The sequence below is a fragment of the Dipodomys spectabilis genome, unplaced genomic scaffold (assembly GCF_019054845.1).
Source record: "Dipodomys spectabilis isolate Male_0828 unplaced genomic scaffold, ASM1905484v1 ptg000234l, whole genome shotgun sequence".
Taxonomy (NCBI): Eukaryota; Metazoa; Chordata; class Mammalia; order Rodentia; family Heteromyidae; genus Dipodomys; species Dipodomys spectabilis.
Window position 1 is genome coordinate 15075290 of NW_024870911.1, and position 13094 is coordinate 15088383.

The 13094-nt window shown below is 36.9% G+C and overlaps 1 protein-coding gene across 2 annotated transcripts in view; it reads right to left on the bottom strand.

Annotated features, from left to right (window-relative positions):
• Positions 1 to 13094, bottom strand: part of Slc16a7 (solute carrier family 16 member 7) — a 144292-nt gene that overhangs the window by 97513 nt on the left and 33685 nt on the right. Inside the window, exon 1 of one of the 2 annotated variants that reach the window (XM_042698677.1) lies at positions 10184 to 10225. The exons of the other annotated variant lie outside the window; for it this stretch is intronic. The gene's annotated coding sequence lies outside the window, so the exon portion shown is untranslated. Of the gene's footprint in view, positions 1 to 10183; positions 10226 to 13094 lie in introns of those variants that run through there. 2 annotated transcript variants of the gene reach the window in all.

Sequence of the window (13094 nt, forward strand, 5' to 3'; positions counted from 1 at the left end):
ATTGAAATAAATATTAACAGAATGAAAACAAGGAGAAGGTTTATCTACTCAGTCTAGCGTGAATGGAAGAAAGACACTGAACCTAGAGAAAAGAATGGTTGGACTGTTCTTGAAAGGTAAGTTGGGATCATGGAACAAAATGGCAAGGTCACTGGGTGTCAGCCTGAAGGTCAATGCGGAACAGCGAAACAAAGCAAAGTTCATTGCTGTCAGAAATGCTGTGACACCACATTCGTTTTGAAATTCTTGTTAGATCAATTCACAGTTAGTCTCCAATATCGAAATGTAAAGAAATGCATTTAATTTAGATTGCTCTAATTCATATAAATCAACAGTATATATTTTTTAAAATCAACAAAAGACATTTTTAAATTAACATTGTATGAAACAATACTAGGAAACATCTGTTTTGTTAGATGGTATTCATCGTTTAAGACGCATGGATATAATTCTGAAATTTCATAGTGTGGAGGAATGCCATTTCTGGGTATCTTCTTAATAAAGATGAACTCAAAGCCACTTTTTCTCTCGGATTTTTACTTGGAGTTGAATTCAGCCCCTCCCCGCAAACACACAGACTTGTTAGGCAGGTACTCACACCCTAGCCCTATTACGCTTTAGTAATTTTTCTGATAAGGTATTATGTTTTTTGTGTCTGGGCTAGCCTTAGAAAGCAATGTACCTACATATACCTCCCACACAGCTGAAATTACAGGAACATACCACCACACCTAGCTTAAGTTTGAGAGTCTCACTAACTTTGTGTCCAAGCTAGGCTTGAACATTGATCCTCCCAATCTCTATCTCGGATATACCTAGGATTAAAGCAGATGCCACCAAACCTAGTTAAATTACTTTATGAATGACATCTGGGTAAAGACTGCAAAGATTTCTGTAAAGAAAAACTAGAAAGCACAGTCAATAATGGTTAGGCCTTAGGTTGTAGAACCACGTGTAAAATAGTTCTGTCTTTTCTAAATGGAAAGAGAACAGTAACATCCAATACTGTTAAGTGACTCTCTTCATGTCAAAAATACCCATGCCTTGTTGAATTGAAATCCCATTTGTACAAATAATTAAATATAATAAGAATAATAAAGAAATATCCACATGAAAATAATTCTCTTGAATGTCAAAGTAGAAAAGTTTAAAAGAGAGTATTTCACCAAAGAAATCACAACCAATTAATTTTGGTTGTGTACTGATTATGCATAGAACAATAGAGCTAGAAAATATTGCCATCATTTTTTAATTCGAATGTGAATACATGGGTGAACTTTATGTGATATCAAGGCAAAAGATCATTTTGTTCAACATATTCTCCATCCAAATCCAAGTAGGTTCCCAGTAAAAGTCATGAGACTCTTGTCTACAATTAACCAGAAAAAAAAAAAAGCCAGAAGTGGCAGTATAGCCCAAGTGATAGAGTGTCAGATTTGAGCAAAAAAGCTAAGGAATAGCACCTAGACCTTGAATACAAGTTCCAATGTACAGAAAAAAATAAAACTTTTTTTTAAAAAATAAAAAGGGAGTTAGAGAAGATGGTTTAAATATGTGACGTTATTTTAAGAGTTCCTGAGAGAACTTTAGTCCCTGAAATAGCCTTACTTTAATTTTTCTTGTGATGTTTTGGAGTATCTGATTCTTTCTGAGGTTGCCAGGAGAGAAGGTGGCTATTTTCAGTAGTTAACACGAGGCAGCACTTGTTTTTGATAGGGGCTGCCAAGAACCTTCATTATATCTGTCAATCAAATGATAGAACACCAAAAAAAAATAAGTGAAAAAAATTACACACAATTGCAAACACTTGGCATGATAAACGGTTTCAGCAGTCAGTGGTGGTGGCATAGATCCTCTTCTTATTTGGGAAGAAAAAATCCAAGACTATTTTAGGAAAAGCACTACATTATTTCCAGAATCTCTCTCTCTCTCTCTCTCTCTCTCTCTCTCTCTCTCTCTCTCTCTCTCTCTCTCTTTCTCTCTCTCTCTCTCTCTCTCTCTCTTTCTCTCTCTCTCTCTCTCTCTCTCTCTCAGCAAACAAAATTAACCATCACAATGTTCGGAAACGCTGACTTTTTATTTTTCTCATAGGATGCAAAGAATTCAAGTTAACCTAAAATTTTATTTCAAATGGCAAAATAGGGACACTCATGAAAAAAATTTTTTAAAGGATGTGTAAGTTGTAATTATGAAATGTCCCCTTGAGGTCAAATATTAAAAACGTGAAAGTCAAAAATTCCCTTCTGGTCTGTTTACTAAGGGTGCAAGCCTAATGTTTCCTTTGTGTTCAGCAACACTCCTGATTTTCTTCAACCATTTAAACTTGGCACAGAGGAAATAATGTTTATGCTTCTGCCTAAGTACTAGAAGGACATTGTACCTGCAGAGGGCACAGCAGCCCTGCTCAGGGTACATCCACTGTACCTCATGTACCTCTAGCATTTGGCTGGGACTGAGTTGTGACCTTTAATCAAGTTCTAGGAACTAAACTAACACACTCTTAAATGTGAGGGGGAAATTAAAAAAAAGCTTGATCTACAAAGAAGCTATTACAAGAAAAAAGCTGTAGGTACCCCTCTGAACAGTATTTTTATAATTAAAAAATATATACAAAAAAAGCTGTAGGTAACCAAAGAAACTATACTTATAATGGGCACCTGAAGTTGGGGTACACTTTTTGCACTGAATCCTTGAGCAGTGGAGTCTACAACCACTCTAGGCTGTTAGTGTCAGAACCAAGTTAAACCACAGATTACCTAGTTGATATGAGCCGACAATTAGAAATTACGTGATGAGGGAAACATTCCCATGTATTTGGTATTACCTGCCTATGCCTATAAAGGGTTTTTTTTTTGTTTTGTTTTCCTTGTAGTTTGTTATGTTTTGTTTTGGGTATATTTGTCATTTAATTGCACAGAATGATTTTGATTATTTTACAGTCATCACTTACAATGTAGATTCTTGCTGTTTCTGTGTTAGTATTTGTAATAAAAGCAGTGCGTGTCAGAGCAGTGTGAAAGGGACAAATAAAACAGGAGAACAACAGTACACAATTTCATAGAAAACAAAAATTGATGGACTAAACTACAAAACGGTTTCCAAAACAGAGAATGATAAATGGAAACAATGACAAAAGGGCTATGGAAAATTAGTTCTGGATCCCTGAACTAAGGACTGAAATTGCTTTTAAAAAAATGTTTAGAAAATAGAATCAACATAATTTAAAAGGATTCCTCAAGGTCAAAGTCTGTGGAGTGACAGGTTGTGAAGTTTGCTTCAGTGTGTACTGCTTGTCTTTTCAGTGAGAGATAAAAATTGGAGAGGACTGTAAGCTACTACATCAGGAATTGAGATGAAAACCAGGTCCAGCAACCCAGGCACAGAACAACTCAAAGGTTATTGAGAAAGAACAGAAGTCTGTATAAGCATTAAGACATGTGAAAAGACCTACAACTTAATAATCATAGAAGTAAGAATTATTACCAAGATTCTCATGTTAATTACAAGAACATGGCTCTCTAGTAGAAATCTGTACATTTTGCCAGGCTATTATTGTAAAAGACATTTTTTAACGTGCTTACTCTACTGAAGAAATTACTTAGAAAATGTTGACAACCCAGATGCTCCACTACTGATGAGTGGATCCAAAAATTGTGGTACCTATATACAATACTATGCAGCCATTAGAAAGGACAAAATAATGGCATTTGCAGGGAAATGGAACTAGAACAAATTATTTTGAGCGAGGTAAGCCAGGAACAAAGAGACAAATGGCGCATGGTCTCCATGATATGTGGATGCTAAAGCCAAAATGCAAGAAGATATGCCAAAGTAAACAAGACTCGAGAAACAAAGGACAAACACTCATTTTGTTGTATCATTACTAAATGACTCCATGTTCTTGACCATGTATATGGTATATATATATATATATATGCACACAACAGAAAGAAGCCAGGAGGAGGACACAGAATAAGTGGGAAATGGAACAACATACAACAAAGGGGCCCATCCGCTGCACTGTACATAGAAGAAAAAGAACTAAGCAACCCAAAGGCAGTGATGGGAAGGGAGGAATGAGAGCGAAAGAGGGAACAGCTCACACTAAGCAAGAGGAAAGAAATGTAAACATCACCTGATGTAGAAGAAATAATTTATATTGTCAAAGCTCATAGAATTCACAAACTGTATAGACCATGATAATGACAATTTGCCTTATGAAGATTAAATGTGTTTGTGACTTTAACTAAGTATCACTATTCCACAATACTGTGAAATGTGTGAAATTAATGGAATCACCTAATCTCAATTTTTTTTTAAAAAAGTGAGAGACGGGTTAGGAGCAATGGGTGACAATGTTGTCAGACACCTTGTGTTCATATACTGTTTTGTAGAACGGGAACTTATTTGTACAACTACTTAAAGATAATAATAATAATAAGGTTAAAAGGTTAAAAAAAGAAAATGTTGACATTCTGAGATTTAAAAATTACCTGTCAAAACTTCTATACTTAGATTCATAGTATTTACCCCAAAATAGCACTGTGTACCACCTCCCAAGCTGTACTTGCCCACAACTGTTACAATTCTGCCAGTACAAATATTTAAGAATATATAATCTGTGTGTGTGTGCATGCATACGTGCATACATTGTATTTCTCACCAAATTTAAAAGCAGCATATTATCTGGACTAAAACCCTTTTGTGCCACATATTAGAATTAAATGGATATTCTTAGGAGAGGATCCCAAAGGGGAAACAGCTATGTGCCTCTGATCATATAAAATAATATGTATCAAAATGAACTCCAGGAAATGGAAACAAGAGGTTGTATTTTTTTCTTTGTTGCTGTTTTCCTTTTATCTTGTTTGTTCATTAATCCATCTTTGGGAGGTTAAGGGGAGGCACAGAAATGGAGGGACAAAGGGTGAACAAATGCAGCGATGGTACTCACTATATAACTCACTATACAACTCACTATACAACTTGTGAGTGAGGAGGAAGGGGAAAAACTGGGAAAGAATGAGGGAAGGGGTAACATTGTTTTAAAAGAAATGTACTCTTCACCTGACTTATGTAACCGTAATCCCTCTGTATATCACCTTTACAATAACAATTTAAAAATGCATTAAAAATAAAAGGGTGCTAATTTAACCTCAACTTTCTATGATGAAACTATTACACATACGTATTTTTTCTCTGATTATTTCTAGGCATTAATGCTAAGGAATAGAATTTCTTCAGAGAGAAGAAAGTATTCACATTCAATGACTTGGAAAGGATGACTTGATCATACATAGTTGCAGTTATTTTATTCTATGAGTTTATAAAGTTCAGGTTTCACTATTTAAACATTCCTTTAATCACTTTTTTTTTTAAAAAAAAGAAATATAAGCATGAGGAAAGTCATTCCAGAATATCCTATATAGATGTTTATAAAAAATACTCTGTAATTGAAATTTAATTGAAATTGGTGGAATGACTGTTTAAATATTTAAATGTGTGCTAAAGACACAACCACTCCTGTCTGAATTTAAGATAAATCTTTCCAAATACTACTGATATTTCATTACGTCATTAGTTATCATGACTAAAGTACTAAAGATGAGGACATTTGTATGTTTGGGAGGTCTTATACACACTATATAGATAGCCTCCTTTTTTAAAGGTCACTGTGATTGTGAATGATGCCTGGGAAATCCCTTTGTATGGATATTCAGCTTAAATGGGAAATCCCAAACATTCTCTCAGCAAAATATTTTTCTGGTGGATGCATGCATTAGGTTCCAAAAGACTGACTTTAATACCTGTAACTACACAATGATCTTTCCAAAATAGTCTGTATATGAAGCACAGAAGGTTTTAGGAAATTATAACACAACCCTTGGAAAACCCTACATGGAGTTTGCTATTATGTACCTGATACTTGGATTATAACAGTAAAATGAGTTTCAAACTGCTGAAAATTTTATGAGTATGTTTCTGGAATACTGAGTAAAAAAATATCATGTTGAAGTAATTAATTAGTAAAGGACATTTTAATATTCTGTAACAGACAAGGGTTTGGATTGCTCTTGTTTATTGCATTGCATGATTTGTTTCACTGCAGGCTCACTTTGTATGTAAAATGGGAGAATTTGTTTTAGCTGGATTTCCAATGGAAAGAGAATTGAGGATATTAGTCACAAGGCAGTGTTAATAAGGGGCAGAAATTCAGACTCTGGTAGTACATTTTTGTACCTGTACATAGCAGAGAACTTTCCAATTAGGGCCAACAAGTAGACAGCTGATAACTCCAAGCTGAGATTTATAGGGAGAGGTCGGGAGCATGTAATGAGAATTTGGAGCACATACATTCAGCTTTAACACCTTTAGTATAAGTATAGTTTCTAATGGTGAAAGCTAATGGCCCCATGACAATAATAAATAAGGGTGAGAGAATGTTCTAGCTTTAGGCTTTGGGGGTGGGGGGAGAAAAGCTCTTGGGGAGGTATTATAAAATTTCCACTAACACTAGCTAAAGGAGTTTCAAAGAGGTGGTTTCAAGACTCCTAAGATATCTGCTGCCCAAGAATGCAGTAATCACAAAGGCAAGGCATAACCTTTGAATTAACCACCATCTTTTTCTCTGTTGGAGGAAGGAGGAAAAGACAGAGGGAAGGAATCATTGCTCATTTCCCTGTCATCATTATATTGCATCCAGAATAAACTTAAAAGTTGGCAATGATTCCCCCTTTGGCTCTACTTTAGTCAGGTCCCTGGACCTTCTCCTGAAACTCTCTATCAATTTCCTTTGTCAGATCCAGGTTTAACAAAGAGCCCTTCCAAGTCAGTTTAGTTACAAGAAATCTGCATTATTCACTACAATTCTACTCAGCCTCCTCCTCATCCTCAGATACTGTCAGATCTTCCAGTCACCCTGCCCAGTCTTCAGCAAGAATCCTATCAGGTTGGGTTAGCCAAAAATCTCTTTTGTGTCTGATCTTTCTCTCAGAGATTTTTAATCCACCTACTCTCCTCTTCCTTCTTAACTATAAATTATAACTTGCTTGCACTCCTTCAAGTTGACCCCGGTGGGCTTTGTAGCCCATGATAAAACATGATCACGGTGGTTTCTGTGCTTATCACAACAGTACTGAATAAATCTGCCTTATCATGCTTCAACAACTGTCTTTGAATATTTCCTTCTTGATAAAATAAAGAAGACTTAAAAGCACTGGAATTTGCTTAGCACTTGTATCTCCAAGTGTTCTAACATGCATGCTGAGCATGGCGCCACCACCTGCAGGTACCCTACACAATGAACAAAGCCTTTCCCAGGAAGCCCTGGAGTAATAATGAACATCGCAGATGCCAGAGTTGGCAGGTGGGAAACCACATGTTCCAAAATAGGTGACTGTGGACAAGCTAATGAACCTGGTGAACCATGCCTACTTCTCCTATTTACAAAACCAGGATAGTATCATTAACCACAACTAAACACTACTAAACATTAAACACAAATAAAATACAGCACAGTGACTGGCAGACATTTCTGGGACATTAAATGCAACCATTTAACCTGTTATTATTACCGTGCCAGCTTTTGTTAGAGGAGTGTAACAAAAAGGATGGAGAAAAGTGCTGTCTAGCATACTAGGTGGGACGCCTCTGATTTTGGAGACTGAACTCTAGAGTGAACTCTGAAGTAATAATATCCCTCTTATTGAGCCTGTATACAACACTGGATGTGCTATGGACTTAGGATCTTAAACTGACATGATGAGTGGTCCATTAGTCTGTGATGCACTTGCCACGTTCCTGGCTGCCTTCAATTTCTCAAATGCTACAGCAAAATGTTCCAAGCACATGAAAGATAGAAAAAGGTCAGGGTAGAACTAATAACATCAACCATATCAAGAATGGGGAAATACTGACAAGAAGACTGCCTAATTTTATAAAAAGAACATAAAACATAGGGTTTCTTTTTCTTTTTTTTTTTGGATTTTTTTTCTAAGATCAAGGCAATCCACTTCAAAGTCTTGTCACAGCCACACCAAATGCCCATGACAAATTAATACTCTTCAGGGCAACGAAGGCCTATAAGCCAGATATAGTAGTATGATTAATAGCAGATGAAAAATTCCTATGGGGTGAAATGCAAGCCCTTGTCCCCTCCATAATGCCCCTCAGCTCCTCAGCTCCCAGAAGCTCCCTCCACAGCTCTTCCATCCTTTCTCCTCCATTGTGTCTTCACTTTGGAATCTCACCTATACCCGAATTCAGTAATAACTCTGAGGACAAAAAACAATGTCAAAGAACTAGGGGATCCTCTTGGTATTTTACAGTTTAAAAAAAAAAAGGAAATACAAGTGGACTAAGTTGTTCCAATTAACTTAACTTAACCAGGGACAAATCTGGGAGAATGTCACTAGCCTCTCATAGATAGAGGTGTGCCTATGGGCAAGAAAGGCATCTAGGGCTCAGAAGATGGTCCTCCTCAGTGTGGTATCAGTGCAAGGTTAGACTTTACATGGCCCTGAGAAGGGGAACATTCTTTAATGTCATTCCCTCACTTCCTCCTTCACTAACCTCAGTCCCACTCCATGGGGGGGGGGGGGGGGGGAAGAGGGGGAAGGCCAGGGACAATGTCAATCATCCCTCACCAAAGACATTATCCGACCCAAGATATCTATTGTGTTCAAGTTGAGAACCCCAGATAGGTGTTACGTATGTAAGAAAACCAGGTTTGAAAGTGTTGAATTCCTCATCTTCTTCATCCCTTTAATGTCAGTGTAACATCTCACTTTCTGGAATGTAGCTAAAAGTGAAGTATTTAAGTTACTTTAATTTATTTATATAGCCAATGAATACATCAAAATAATCCAGGACTTTGCTGCTTGGACTCTGTGCTGTCTTATTTCTGGCAATGTGCCGTCCACAGATTTTTAAATTTTTTATTGTGAAAATACCGTACAGAGGGGTTACAATTACATGGGCAAGGTAATGAGTACATTTCTTATCAAGCATTGTTGCCTCCTCCTTTGTTTCTCCTTCCCATCCCTTCCCATCTCTCCCTCACCTCCGGCCAAAGTTGTAAAGTTCGTTTTTGACCTAACAACTTGTACATCTCATTGTTGCAATGGATCCACCTGTATCCCTATTTAAACGGTTTGTTTTTGCCCTTCCCCTCCACAAATTATACCAACATCAAATACAGTGAAATCAGGGGTTATACCATGGGGGAGGGACATACAAAGCAACAAATCATCTTATAAATATGTTGGAAACAATAGCAAGAAAGTAAAAACGTTTGAATACGTATCTTGGGGTTCATTTCACCTAACATCAACTTATCTGACCTTTTCTGCTTGTCTCAGACATATACCAGTTATTGCAAATAAGGGAAACCATGGGACCTATGTTTCTTTGGGCCTGGCTTACTGTGCCATCCATATTTGCATCTGCCTTTAGCATACACAGGCAAAGATGGCTTCCACTGACATTTTCCCATCAAACTATGACTTTTGCTCAGAAGAAACTCTCTCTCTCTCTCTTTCTCTCTCTCTCTCTCTCTCTCCTTAGAATAATTCTCTTAGTACAGTAATTTAGTTCCTCACTTAACTTTCCTTCTCCCCTCATCTCCCACATAAACAATTCTGTAATTTAGTACAGTACAGTAATTTAGCAGCTCCTTTAACCTTACTTCTCCCCCTAATTCTAACACAAACAAACATACATGTTAACTAACCGCCTCATGTGCCTATACCAGACTTTCTTGAGATAGACTTGACTAGTCACCTACATGTTAAAGTGCTTTGAGGATGGAAAGCACTCAATACATGTAGTTAATGACTCAATACATAATAATACCTGTCAGCCTGAGCCATAATAGTTCATATAGGATTCACCATTGCCAACATAATACTGCATTCTTGGGCTTTGCTGAGCTCAGTGCCAATGTCATTTTCCTAACAGACCTCTCCATCTATTTCAGATTTGATATCCCAGATGCTTGAGGTGTACAAGGAACCAACCTCATGTCTTCATATGAACAAAAACTACAGAATGGATTCTATTTCCTTTCCAGTGGCCTGTTCCTGCAGTGGAGAGCTGAATGTCCTTGCTGGAGTTCTAATACCCAATTTCAGAAAGAAAAATAAACCCATTTACTAATAACACTTAGAGAAATAGACTTTCAAACTATGTCAAACTCTTCAGGAAATCACGTGGATGCACCTCAAAGCACCTTGCCATGGGTCTCTACCTCACTCCAGACCCTAAAAGGATTCTAAAGCATTTCCTAAGAAAAGAACTAGAGACAAAATACAGTAAAACTATCTACTTGGTTACTATATGTGGTCCTGATACAAACAAATATGCTACAAATACCTGGACATTTTCAAGAGTAATATATTTTAAAATGTAGTTCTCTCTCGGTGACGTTATTCAGTTGATGAAGGACCTATATTTGGACAGTGATCCTATTGATGCTGTCGCCATTTTAGTATATGATGTTTGCATAACAAAATTGTCCATGACAAACTTCTAAGTCTGTCTTGCCTGTGCTAAAGGCTGACAAAAGAAGGGTAACCCATGGATATTCTGTACTTACCGCTTTTAATCACACCAATCTTTCTTTTTCAAAGTCTGTCGACTTTTCATTAAATTCTCTCTGCACCTTCTTTTTTAAAAAAAATTATTGTTATTGCAAGGGTGATATACAGAGGGATTATAGTTACATAAGACAGATACAGAGTACATTTCTTTTGAACAATGTCACCCCTGCCCTTGCTTGCTCCCAGCTTTTCCCTCCTGTCCCCACCTGCAAGTTACATAGTTCATTTTCAACATAGTGTCTAATGAGTACCACTGCTACATTTGTTTACCCTTTGTCCCACTATTTCTGGCCCCTCTTTCCCTCCCAAAGACAGAGAAGCAAACAAATAAGACAAAAGGAAATGAAAACAAAAACAACAAAGGGGAAAAAAACCTTTTGTTTCCATTTCTTGCAGTTCATTTTGATGATATTATTTTATATGATCATATGCACATAGCTATGTGATCCTCTCCTAAGGATATCTTCCTTTGATCTCACTGTGTGAATATCTAGAGAACTGTATAATTTATCATGTCCCAAGGTATTTTTTTTTCTTTTACTATCCAGTGTGTGAGGGAAACCATGCAATCTATGTGACTTTAGGTCTGGCTTACCTCATATAACACAAATTTTCCCAAGTCTTTCCATTTCTTCACATTAAGCTTATCAGGGAATTAGTTTAACCTTTAACTAGCATCCAGAAAAAATTTAACTCTAACTTTGTCAGTGTATTATGCAATCGTTGTTGGGAAAAAATACTCCCATTCACAGAATTTTCAAAATTTGACATTGCAGATCTACCCTGTTAGGTTTCTTCATGGTGCTAAGAATCATTTTGTTGAGTATTATTTGAGACATGAGAACTAACTTGATCTGAAGCAAAGTGTGAGCCAAATTATTTCCAGACTTGTTAAATGTTTGTGCCAATTCTGATGAAAGAAGTTTTGCCACCCACACTTTGAAGGATGTAGAAACAGTCTCTAAGAGGCTTAGCTTGTTACCAATTTCACACCACTGGTAAATGGCCAGTTTTTAAAAGCAGGAGATTTCAACTGTATGTAACCATTACCAGATACAAAATGATCTGGATTATAATTTACCCCATGAAAAAATATCTCTTTATGTTTTAAAGGTGTTCCACAAATGAGTCAATGATGCAATTAGATGTTAAGCAGTAGCAATTCTCAGGGTTTGGACAATGAGCTTCCCAAAGCAGAACCGTGACATATCAAGAAAAACTGACCATAACAGAAGGCCAATTAGTCTGCCAGATTTTCAGTGGGACACACTAAATTTCATAGGGGAAGGTGGTGGGGGTGGAGAAGAAATGGGAGAAGAAGAGGGGAGGGGAAGATACGGGAGGGAATGGAAAGGAAATGGAGGGAAGGGAAGTTGGGTGGTATTCACCATTAATCCCATAAAGCTAATCTACATCTCACTCCTTTCTTCCTCTTTCCAACAAATATTCATTAGGGCCTACTCTGTAATGTCGATTGTATGTAGGGAATGAAAAGTTCTAAACATGCTGTCTTTTATCCAAAGGGGTAGATTATAGGCATAAAAAGTTATAAAACAGGAGTGTGGGGGAGAGATAGTGGGAGAGAAAAAGGAACCCACTCCAATAAGAAATGTACTCATTACTTTACTTATGTAACTGTAGCCTCTCTGTACAACACCTTTATAACAAAATAAAATAAAACATCTTTAGTTATAAAACTACATTTCCAAAAGCATATTTTCCAACTGGTGTGTGCTATGAGGAGAAAGAGTTCAGCTTTAGTCATTGACTTGGGAATCACTAGAGAGACAAGATTTCAGCTGTCCTTCAATATCTAAACAGATAGACGTAAAAGGAAGTATATAGAAAAATCAAGGAACAATAATACAACTTGAAGCTTAAGGAACTCTATAAACAGACACCTACTCATAAATGTTCCATAGTAGATCCCTTTTATAGCTGTAATATAAATACAGACAGCTACTTCCACTTAAATGTTGGTCATAAAAGTATTTTATTTGCCTTCATCTTATTCCTTATGAGCTTAAAATTTTAATAGGTGGATATATAGTATGTACACTGGTCATGATACATTATTTAACTGTCATGGAGATTTGGGGAACAAAATTTGAGAAAACAAGGTTACTGAGTTGTTTAAGCACTGTTCTACCATTGTAGATACCGAAAACGGAGAAAGCCAGCTGAAAAATACTATGGACTGAATGTTCATATCTCTCTCAATATCACTGGCTGAAACAACGCTGACCCCTCAGTGTGATGCTATTATAAAATAGTTAAGTTGTATGTAATAAGGTTTACAATAAAGTCCAATGAAGGATTCATGTTTGATTTATTGGTCTCATAAGAAGAGATAAGAGGGAAGGTGGCTCAGTGGTAGAGTGCTTGCCCTGCATGCATGAGGCCCTGGGTTCGATTTCTCAGCACTACATAAGCAGAAAAAGCCGGAAGTGGTGCTGTGGCTCAAGTGGTAGAGCACTAGCCTTGAGGTGAAGAGCT